Genomic DNA, 7865 nt, shown 5'->3' on the forward strand with positions numbered 1-7865 from the left:
AACTTTATAAGATGCATAATCATTATGGTGTTATTATGATACACCGTGATAGGACATTTGATATTTAGTCATAAAACATCTGGTTTATAGGACGCTTATTCGCTAGAGTTATATTATAACGTAACTTAACAGGACACTTGACACTTGAGTCTTATAACTTTATAAAATCGGGATAGTGTTTTGGTCATAATGATTCGATTATAATTCGGTTTGGTGTTAAAAGGTTCTTTTAAAGCCAAAACTCATCCGAAAAGGGTCATTGTTGTAAATATGATTAAATATAATATTAATAAAATAACAAAACCCTAACTCCCATCCCAAAACCATCGACACATCTCTGCTCCTCTCTTTCACGATGTCAAACACCCAACAAAACCCTAATCACCTTCAATTCAATCTTAATCTTAAAATTAGAGGTGTCTTTGAGTGATTCACATGAGTCCTAATGTTAATTGGTAAGTTTTATGTATAGTTTTTATGTTTTGATGAGTTATTGTGATACCCTAGATGTTCAATCTCTGTAACCTAGATGATTATCATGTTAATTGATGATTTAGAACCCTAGGGATGACATAAACATGTTAGGGTTTGAGTTTTGATGACAACAGTTTGCTGACAGATTCGTTCTCGTTTATTGATTAGTTTTTAACTTAATGTTAAACGATTATTATTTATCGATTCTTGGTTCTAGGATATAGTAGTCTGAGTCTAGTTTCCAGAAAGGTAAATTTTGTAATTTTGTGGACACGTTTTGAATAGTTTTTATGATTTTACAAAAACATGTGTCAAAGCTGATATGGGGATTCAAATTCTGGTCTGTCTTCCCGACATTATTACTTGAGATTAACGAAGCCAAATGAGTTGGTTCCATTTTTATAACTTAGTATTATTAGTTTATAAGATAATCCAATTGTCCTTGCAAAATTTTGATAAATGATTTGAGAGAACAATGGAACTACTTTTTGTTGCGCAATCTGATGAACTGTTGGTACCTATCTGCAATGATTGGATTATTGTGAGTTTTGTATGAATGAGAAAAATAAGATAAAAATGTATTGAGAAACCTAATTCATATATTCAATTGTGGTAAATTTTGTATCATTTACCCTGAAGTTTTGCTTAGTGATTAAAATCAGTTTGTACTTGCCAAAATCTGTCCCATGAACTGAATGATTATAAGTCGAGTTGTATGATGAATATTTGGTTGTTTTGCCATGATATGATGTGTTGATACATGTTAGGACTTTTTGGTATAGTTGACATTACTTATTATCACCAAAGTGTCATCGTTTAAAGTTGTGTTTGTGTGTTAGTCCATACTTGGGTTTTAGAGTCATGTGTTGTTGAGCACATTCTCATAACTTAAACACTTGTACTAGGTAATGGTTAGCGAGTCAAGTTCATCCTTTTGGTTTTGAGAAAAGTCTATTACACGCGACACCAGGTGAGTTTATGCTTTCTCCTATTTGTTTTCTAGAAAGAAACACAAAACTATTTTCGTATACCTGTTTTCACTTGTGATGCTTATCATATGACCGAGCCTCATCCTCAAGGTATGTATATTGTTTTGTTGGCTGGTTTATAAATAAAATGAAGATGAAGCTTGCGATTGATCTGTTTATGTTTATCATTAGGTACAGGTGTGATTTTATGCATAGAGAAAGCATTGTCGCAGGATGGGGTGAGCAGGGAGTCTGTAAACTACATAAATGTGCATGCTACATCAACACCCGCTGGTGACCTCAAGGAATACCAAGCTCTTCTTCATTGTTTTGGTAAGAAAAAAGAGGTACCAAACGAAACCAAACAGAGAAATATGTGTTTTTTTTTTTTAACATATTATAAAAAAACGTTTTTAACATTTTGCAGTTGCGAGTGAACTCTACAAAATCGAGGATCGGTCACCTTCTCGGAGTAGCTGGGTGCTGTAGAAGCCGTTGCAACTATACAGGTAATACTTTATTTATGTCATTGTGTGATGGCAAGGATTAGTTGGATGGATGAAGGTGAATATATTAGTATTCTAGTCTTTTATAAGTGTTAATTTTTTTTATTTTCTATAAATTATTTGTTTAGTACACTTGAGAGTGAGACTTGGCCCTCGGGACACAGTCTATTTATTGTATTGAGAGTTAATTACACGGATGGTTAAGTCACTTTAAAATTGAAATCTCAATTAACTCTGGAAAGTTGGAACGCTTGATAAAAAACATAAGAAAAGCAAACCGCAAACCATCCGCACAGGTCAATCCTGGTCTGCATAAAAATCCAGTTAAAGATTTAAACGTCCATTTGATTCAAGGAGGACCGATCAGCGGATACAAAAGACAAGGGATTGCCGATGAAGAATGGAAAAGTGAACCGGTGGTATGCCCGTGGGTCAAAGGGGGTCCGAGTATGAAGAAGCCGCTGATAATCACTTCTTTGATCGAACACTACCGGTCCCAGTACGTTTACTTTGACATGGGTAGTATTTTGGATATGATGTACAAACAATGCTTTGAGCAACTGGATGAGGAAGACAAGGTGAAGTTGAAACCCATTCACGTGCTGGTGTCTGGTTTTGGATATTAGGTCATGCATCCCCGGGGAGTCATCTCTTTTCCCGTTACTTTTACCGATGGTACTCATTCGCGGACGGAGGATGTAGAGTTCCTGGTATTTCCTATTAAGTCCAAACATGATATAATCTTAGGGAGAGAGGTAATAGGTGACTTCAATGCTCATCCGTCTACAGCTCATGGCGGAGTAGGAATTCCAACCCGCATGGGAATATCAGTTATCCAGGTAAATAAACATTGTTTCAACGACGGAGAGTTCAAAACCAAGTAAGATTCTAAAGCAAGTGGAACGAACTAAGCTAGAGAAATGGGGGATGAACCCAAAGTTTCCTGAACAGACAATCACAATCGGTCCCACTGTCTCCGAGATAGTGAGGACATTTCTGAAGCAGCTATTAACAACGAATATGGACATTTTCTCTTGGCAACCCGCAGATATGACGGGTGTTCCAAGAAAAATTGTGGAACACAAACTGCGGGTCAACCCAGCGTTCACTCCAATTTTCCAAAAGAAATGAAAGATGGGTCCTAAGCAAACAAAGGCCATGAATAAGCAGGTTCAAGATTTATTGAACGCTGGAATCATTCGAGAAATTCAGTACCATACATGGGTTGCAAATCCAGTCATTGTTCCCAAAAGCAATGGAACATGGCGGATGTGCATCTATTTCAAAGACTTGAACAAAGCATGCCCGAAAATGATTGTTAGCGGCTGTCGGAAATTGTCTTGAAAGTGGATGCGGTAGCACTTTTCAAATTTAGATGCTTCTTTGATGCTTACAAAGGTTATCATCATATTCGTATGGTGGCTGGGGATGAAGAAAAAACTGCATTCCGTTTTGTTATAAAATAATGCCTTTTGGCTTAAAAAATGTGAGAGCAACATACCAGTGACTGATGGATGAAGCTTTTAAAGAAAAAATTAGGCACAATTTAGAAGTTTATATGGACGATTTGGTAATAAATAGTGTGGAAGATGACCAAATGTTGCGGGATATAGAAGAGACATTTAATACCTTGAGAAGGATTAACATGAAACTTAATCCCGGCAAATGTTCATTTGGAATGGAGGAAGGAAAATTCTTGGGTGTGATTATTACAAGTGCGGGTTTCAAAGCTAACCCGGATAAAGTTCCAAGAAGTCGCCCGCATGCCCTCACCTTCTTCCCTCAAAGAAGTACAAACACTGAATGACAGATCAGTAGCCCTGAACAGATTTCTGGCCAACCATTCGGCTAAATCTTTTCCTTTCGTCTCAACATTGAGAAATTATTTAAAGAAAGCACACTTCAAATGGACCGTGGAAGCTGAACAGGCGTTTCTCGAAGTCGAAAAATTCTTAATAGAATTACCTACCTTGACTGCACCACAGGCAGGGGAACCATTGACTTTATACCTTTCAGCATCCTATATAGCCATTGGAGCTGTACTGTTGACAGACAGAAAAAACCTTTCAGACACCGATTTAAATGTGAGCAGGACACTGACTGACGCGGAAATTAGATATTCAATGCTCGAAAAATTAGTGTTGGCTTTGGTCTACACGGCTAGACGTCTCCACAGATATTTCCAAGGGCACCCAATCAACGTGTTAACTGGATATAAACTGAAAAGTGTGTTAAGTAAGACGGAATTGTCGGGGAGGTTAGAGAAGTGGTCCAACAATTTAGGAGATCATTCATTGAATACAAACCAAGACCCGCATGCAAAGTTCAAGTATTGGCAGACTTTGTCACAAAGGTCCCGCAAAACAAAGAGAAAGAGTGTTTGACTGACCAGCAATTTCCAGCACCTCCTGAACAAGATCAAGTATAGTCATTGTTTACGGATGGGGCTTCAAGTGGTGAAGGGTCAGGTGCGGGTCTAAGATTGGTTAATCCTGAAGGCCATGAATTTACTTGTGCCATAAAGCTGGACTTTAAAAGTACCAATAATGAGGCAGAGTATGAAGCTTTTTTGGCAGGCATGCGGATAGCCAAAAAACTCGGTGTAAAACATTTAGAAGCACGTGTAGACTCGATAATAATAGCGGGATAGATCAACGGATCATATGAAGCAAAGAATGATGTGATGGCCTCATATTTATCACAAGCAAAGGAGCTCATTCTCCAGTTTGCATCTTGTAAAGTCATAAACATCAAAAGGGGTGAAAACAAGTATGCGGACGCCTTGAGTAAATTAGCGTCAAAAAATTTCGAAAACTTTGCAAAAGACATCCTCATTGAGGTTCTAGATCCCCCTTCAATCTCACAGCATCAGGTGATGGTCATACAAACGGGAGTTGAGTCTTGGATGACGCCAATTTTTGCTTATCTGTCATACGGGACACTCCCAGACGAAAAGTCAGCCGCTCAAAAGATCCGACATAAGGCCTTGAATTATCAAGTGCAAGATGGGATACTCTATCGCCGGTCATTCCTGGCCCACTTCTCAGGGGTGTAGATGTTGAAGATGCAAATTACTTGATAACAGAAATACATGAAGGAATCTGTGGTCTACACGCGGGTGCAAGAATGGTAGTAGCCAAGTTAATAAATGCGGGTTACTACTGGCCGGGAATGCATATGGACGCAGTCAGATAGATCAGGAAATGTGACCCATGCCAACGCCATGCTCCCAATACCCTAATACCAAAAAATGAACAGGTTCCAGTGACATCCGCATGGCCATTCCAGAAATGGGCAATTGACATCATGAGACCATTACTAGAAGCCCCAGGATGCATCAAGTTTCTAATCGTGGCAATCGATTATTTCACCAAATGGGTTGAAGCTAAACCAATTGCCTCTATCACTGCCGCAAGCATAAAGAAGTTTTTGGGGGAATTTATTATCTGTCGTTTTGGTCTCCCGCAGACATTAGTCAGTGATAATGAAACTCAATTTGAAGATGGCAGGTTATAGGCATGGTTGAAAGAACTTCAGATTAACCAAGTGCTCACATCTTAGCTCACCCGCAGGCCAATGGCCAGGTGGAAAGAGGCAACAGGATCATTAAAGATGGAATTAAGTCACAATTGGGAACTAAACGAACGGGATGGGTTGATGAATTACCCCATGTACTTTGGGCTTTTCGAACTCAAAAGAAGACAAGTAATTCAAAAACACCGTATAGTTTAACATATGGCACTGAGGCCATGATTTCTGCCGAAATTGGGGTACCATCCGCAAGAACGTTGTTAATCCGTGACAATGAGGAAGAATTGCGTTTGAATCTTAATCTCCTTGAGGAAAGGCGATAGTTGGCACTTATTCGTGAGCACAATTACAAGCGTCAGTTGAAAAAATACTACGATTCAAGAGTTCAAGTGTGCAACTTCTAAGCGGGAGATTTTGTCTTCCGCAATAATGAGGCATCGGGAAAAGAACCCTCGGGCAAGTTAGATCCAACTTGGGAAGGGCCATATCGAGTTAAAGAAGTACTATCGAAAGGCGCCTACAAGTTAGAAAAATTGGATGGAATTGAAGTCCCAAGAACTTGGAATGTTGCCCAATTAAAAAAGTGCTACATATGAATCAAGTTGTTTTAATTTTTCGGTCTGCGTGCCACCAGTAGTTAACAAAAAATGTGCTTAATACTTTTTGTTAAGTATTATCTTGTAAATAGGCATGCGTGCCATTTTTATCCAAGTAATCGTTCTGTCGCATATTTCCTATGTATAAATTGTCTTTTTTCCTGGCCTGCGTACCATAAGTGACCCGTGTGCCATTAAACTTTTATTCCTGGCCTGCGTGCCAGAAGTGACCTGTGTGTCATTAAACTTTTATTCATGGCCAATGTTCGAGAAGTGACCTGCGTGTCATTAAACTTTCATTCCTAGACTGCATACCAGAGGTGACTCGTGTATCATTAAACTTTTATTCTTGGTCCGCGTGCCATAAGTAACACGCGTGTCATCAAATATTTATTCCTGGTCTGCGTACCAGAAGTGAACCACGTGTCAATTTTTATTCCAGGTCTGCGTACCAGAAGTGACCCGCGTGTCATTAAACTTTTATTCCTCATAATGTCTTTGGGTGTGGATGGAATTGTCCAATATTTTACGGCCTCGATATTGACGGGTGCGACATGAATACCTTTATCGTTGACGATGTATCCCAAAAATTGAACCTTTTTTAATCAAAATTCACATTATGAGAACTTGGCATAAAGTTGTTCTTTTCTTAGGATATCAAGAATGGAACGTAAATGATGCTCATGTTTGGCTTTGTCTTGGAGAAGATGAGGATGTCATCGATAAAAACAAATACGAATTTGTCCAAGAATGGTTTGCAAATGCTTTTTATGAGGTCCATGAATACCAAGGGTGCATTGGTTAATCCGATTTGCATAACCATAAAATACATACCGAGTACGAAAAGTGGTTTTAGGAATGTCATCTTCATGAACCCGCAATTGATGATAGCCCGATATCGATTTTGGAAAAAACAAGTTTCGCCTTGGATTTGATCGAAGAGGTCGTCGATTCGAGGTAAAGGGTAACGATTCAAATTTAAAATAAAGTTTAGTGCGAGGTACGGCAAGGATAGATTCAAATTTAAAAGAAACAAAACTCCTATCAGCTCCGGTATCAAATAAAACTGAAGCTAAATGATCATTTACTAAAAACGTACCGTTCACCACGTTGTTGGCAACTTGAGCTTGGTTGGCGTTCATCATAAAATAACGCCCTTGGTTGTCATGGTTGACTTTTTGAGCTGGAAGAGGAGTAAGAGCTTGCATTGCTTGCGGGAGTGGCGAAGGAAGAAGGGCTTGCATCGCTTGGAGCGGTTGAGCCGGAGGAGCCACGATTTGCGGGACTTGAGGTTGGTAGGTTTGAACTTGGTAGGCTTGGGTTTGGTAATATGTTGTGGGCATGATTTGAGCTTGGTTAACAAATGCAAGTATAGGACAAGCATTGTGGAAATTATTCGGATCTCCACAATCGAAACAAACTCTAGGTTGAGGAGGAGGTTGAGCAAAAGGCACATGACGGTTTTGGTTAGATGGAGCAAACCTTGATGGAACGGATTGCCCACGGGAGGTTTCCCGACACACGTTACTAAGGTGACCATAGCAGTTACACTTCGTGCAATGGCAACAAGCGGAGTAGGAGGGATGATGGCGTTGGCAAGTGTTACACAAGGGATGCGAGCCGGAATACGGTTTTCGATTTTGAGGTGCTTGGGTTTGCAATTGAGGTTGAGATGCGTGAGTGACGGCATAATTTTTCTAGTTGGGTTTGCTTTTCTTCTTGTAGTGGTGGGATGAGTTGGAGTAGTTTATGGATTGGGGTTGAGGGTCAACCTTGGTGAGGGTGTAATC

General features: G+C 39.5%; 1 long non-coding RNA gene across 1 annotated transcript; it reads left to right on the forward strand.

Moving 5' to 3' along the window:
• The first annotated feature begins 1510 nt into the window (after positions 1 to 1510).
• On the forward strand, positions 1511 to 1958 carry LOC143623960 (uncharacterized). Its single transcript, XR_013152001.1, has 3 exons — positions 1511 to 1553; positions 1635 to 1789; positions 1870 to 1958. It is a non-coding gene; the product is annotated as an uncharacterized LOC143623960 (long non-coding RNA).
• The last annotated feature ends 5907 nt before the right edge of the window (positions 1959 to 7865 follow it).

Source organism: Bidens hawaiensis, unplaced genomic scaffold (assembly GCF_021521415.1).
Source record: "Bidens hawaiensis isolate Kalapana, Puna unplaced genomic scaffold, B.hawaiensis_p1.1 tig00003649_1, whole genome shotgun sequence".
Taxonomy (NCBI): Eukaryota; Viridiplantae; Streptophyta; class Magnoliopsida; order Asterales; family Asteraceae; genus Bidens; species Bidens hawaiensis.